This window comes from Silene latifolia, chromosome 11, assembly GCF_048544455.1.
Source record: "Silene latifolia isolate original U9 population chromosome 11, ASM4854445v1, whole genome shotgun sequence".
Lineage (NCBI taxonomy): Eukaryota > Viridiplantae > Streptophyta > Magnoliopsida > Caryophyllales > Caryophyllaceae > Silene > Silene latifolia.
Genome location: NC_133536.1, coordinates 76,750,901 through 76,754,956, shown reverse-complemented (window position 1 = coordinate 76,754,956; position 4,056 = coordinate 76,750,901).

The window sequence follows — 4,056 nt, the reverse complement described above, 5'->3', positions numbered from 1 at the left end:
GATTGCTTCCCCTCTAGATGATTTCCCTCACTTAGATGAGGAAAGTGGCTATTCTTTTGTAGATGCATCCATTACTTGTTTTGTGTGCTTAATTCTTGGATGTATCGCCATTTTGGCAAGCCCCACCTTGCCTTGCAAGAAGGCATCTTACCTCACAGATGACTTGTTGTGAGTTGAAGGGGCGGAGTGAGACCCGCTAATTATCTCACATTGGCTAGTTATTAATAAGGGTCATAGTTTTAGTCACCTGTTTACTCGGGACGAGCAAATGTTCGGTTTGGGGATATTTGATGTGACTCATATTTGTGCACATTTAGTCCCCGAACTAGCCTCGTCCCTATGCTTTCTAATGCTATTTAGGGTCGTTTATTATCTTTAGTTCTCTACTTTGCATATTCTTTGAGGTTTTGTGTCCTTGGTAGGAGAGGATGGCTAGCCTTGCATTTATGGAGCAAAGTAAAGCTAAATGGAGTGCATCTAATGACCAAGCATCAAAGAGGAGGCCATCACTAAAGGCCTAAGTGAATAAATGAAGTAAAATGGGCAATGATGAAGACCCCCACGACCTCTCAACGATCCCTACGGATTCTTAGACAGTCAAAGAAGAAGAAGAAGAAGAAGAAGAAGAAGAAGAAGAAGAAGAAGAAGAAGAAGAAGAAGAAGAAGAAGAAGAAGAAGAAGAAGAAGAAGAAGAAGAAGAAGAAGAAGAGCTGATCAAAGATCCGGGCGTCTCAAGCCTTGATCCGGGTGTCTCAGCCCTCAATCCGAGCGTCCCGAGCCCAGGCCGGTGGCTCAGGGCTCAATCCGGGCGTCTCACCTTCAGGTCGAGCGGATCCCTGGGCAGCACGAGTTCACTTAAATGACAATCCAGACGACTCTCTCTAGGACTTGCAAAGAACTAATCATCTTCTTAGAGACTTAATCGTCATCTAAGCCCTTAGTTACCCTAATACTTGTACTTAGTATAAATACCCTATTGTGTTAGGAGATTAATTACCAAGTTAGAATTTAGTATTAATCAAGTTTATATATTATTAATCAAGTTGTAATCTCTTAATCCAATATTAATCAAATCTTAATTCCTCTTTAATCCTTCAAGTGTTCTTAGTTGAAGTTGGGTAATTTGAAGATTATTTGGGTTTATTAAAAACTTGACAACTATTCATCATTCATCAAGTGTTCTTTTATTATTGTTTGCTTATTATTTGGATCATCCTCAAGTTGGTATAATCCTTTTTACCCTTGCTTAATTATTACCTTACTCATTTACCATGTTTAACTTTGCTAATATGATTGACACCTTCATTAGCATGTTTACCATATTCATGAGTGAGTAGTCTCCTAGCTAGGGTTACTAGGGGATTAGGGGAACTATAAAATAGGGGTAGATTCATACTTAATCCAATATGTTATCATAAGATTGCTTGCTTGTTGTAGTGTTAACCTATGCACATGTTATGCTTGATAAAATGCTAGACTATGAAACCTTGCATTTTGCACATCTCTTATCTATTCAACAAGACTTGTAATATATAAACTAACTCGAGTCTTGTTAGACCATGCATAGAAGTAAATAGGAAGAAAGTAAGTCGACTTGTAGGTGTTGTACAGTCTTGACCGACTCGGCTCCGGGACCCAAATCTTCCTATGAATCGTATCGATTCCATTACAACAGTAATTGCTTCAACTATGAAAACATGTTTGTATCATCACCACCATGAATCCCCTATGCACCCATGACACCCTAGTGCCTTAATCCATTGTTTACAAACCCCCCCCCCCCCCCTTTACTTGCTTGTTTTGCTTTCATTTCTTTACATTTCATTGTTAAAGTAATGTAGCTTGATACCTCATATCTCAACCCAATGTGTGACACCCTAAGACATAGCTTTTTACAACCGATAATTTAATTCAATACCCGTCCTTTGGGATCCGACCTTTACTTACCACTCTACTAAGAGTAGTTTGTTTAGTTATAAATATTGTTGTGGTTGGTTGACTTAGACGACAAAGTTTTAACCGCACCATCCGTCACCTCAATCCTCCATCAGAAAATCAGGGTCCCTTTCAACGGGAAGACATTCACAATTCCCGCTTCCCCGATCAAGGTTATCATGAAGAAGGGAATAGCCTCTCAGGTCATTGAAGTGGACGACAACAAAATGTGGGGATTCCAAGCTGTGAATGCCCTAACCGATAAATCAGCACCCTTTGATTGTGACCCATTCTCCAACCTCAGACTCAATTGCATTCTTATGCGCTAGGCTTATTTCTCGGGCCTACCTCTCAATCCGCTGAAGAGCACCTTGCCTCCCTTGAAACAGGCCAAGTTACCCAACATCCCCTTCGGGCTAGGCTATGAGCCTACCGATGAAGACATCCAGAAGATGAACCTCCTAATACGGAAGCGCAAAAAGCACGGAGTCATCCTCCGTCCATACCATTTGACTCTCAATGGATACTTCGTCCCCGAGGGAGAATCCGAGATCTACAACGGCTTTCCCGAGCCAATATACGACTCCATAGCTAAGGTCAAACACCCGGGTATGGTGGTCTTTCAAGACTGCTACTTCATCCCCGACAACACCAAAGCTGCGTCGACCAAATCTGAGTCAACCCCATGCCTGGACGGACAAGCCATCGGTCTCCTCTTCAGAGAAGATAACATCAAGCACCTCGGCTATAAGGACATCATCAACATTGCTCTAAAGGATAACCAGTTCGACCCCACCGCCTTAATTTTTGATACTGACCTAGAGAAAGCTACACAAGGCTGGAGGAAGATTGTCAAGTGGACCGATCGTCAAGGCCGCATTCTTAAGATTACAACTGGAGAAAGCCCTATGTTCAAATAGGGAAGTGAAGATGAGAAGGAGTCTGAGTCTGAGTCTGAGTCTGAGTCTGTCTTAGCTCCTAGCACTCCTGATGTCGCAGTCAAAGTCCCCTTTCCACTGTTTTATCACAAACTTGTGGCTACTTCAGAGGCTGAGTCAACTAGGGTCATCCCCACTCTCGGAGAAGGCAGTAACCTGGAGCTTGTTCCAGGGGCCACCTCCTCTACAGTGTTGTCTCTGACTGGCCATGAGATGTCTGTCCTATCCGAGCTTTTTGCTCAAGTCGACTTAATAACGCTAAGTTTGCTTATGACTCGTCTCAATTTAAATGCAATGCAATTCTGAACGAATACGAGGAACTTGACTTGAGTGACTACCCACCTCACCTAGCCAAATAACTTGCCAAACGAGAAGATATGACCCCCATCATTGAGGAGACCGAACCTATTAACATAGGAACCGGCAATACACCTCAAGAACTTAGGATAGGGACCACCCTTGACCCCTCGGAAAGACGCCAGTGTTAGGTTCATATACCTAATATTAGACTCCTCTAATAGTGAACAAATTAACTTGTTAATTATATGTTCTTTAGATCTAGTGCATGCATAACAAAATGAAAGATTTATAAGAAAAACAATGTTCCTTGCATTGTTATATGTTTCGAAATATATGGGCACACGTAAGGTCACCTTCCTTCACTTGTTCTTGAGCTAAATATGATGGATGATCCTCCTAAGACTCCAAGTATAGAAGCCACTCCAATAAATTGCACCCAAGATTAATCCCAAAAATTCCTACTAATATTAACTAGATATGTAGTAGAAATGTACCCTTCATAATACTAATATTTCTTGTATTACTACCTCTAGTAATAGATGATGAGTATTAGTATTTTTTAGAGAGTTTTTATGATTTTGCATGTGAGGAAAGTTAAGGCAAAATGAGCAAAAACTAGTAGTGCAAATATGAGCAACAAGTGCTCATATAAAGAGCACCAAAAACCGCTGGCTCCATGCCAAAAGGGGGAATCTTTCCCATTTGTTTTTACTTGTTTGTTTATCATGGGTAGAGTGTAGGAAACATGCTTGTAAGATATGTCATAGAAGTGTCTCAATCACACTATATTCTAACAAATGAACAAGACAAAAAAGCATATATTGTTCCCTTCATATGACCGAAATAATGGACCCATTTAGGTCCATTTTTGCCTTTTGTCATT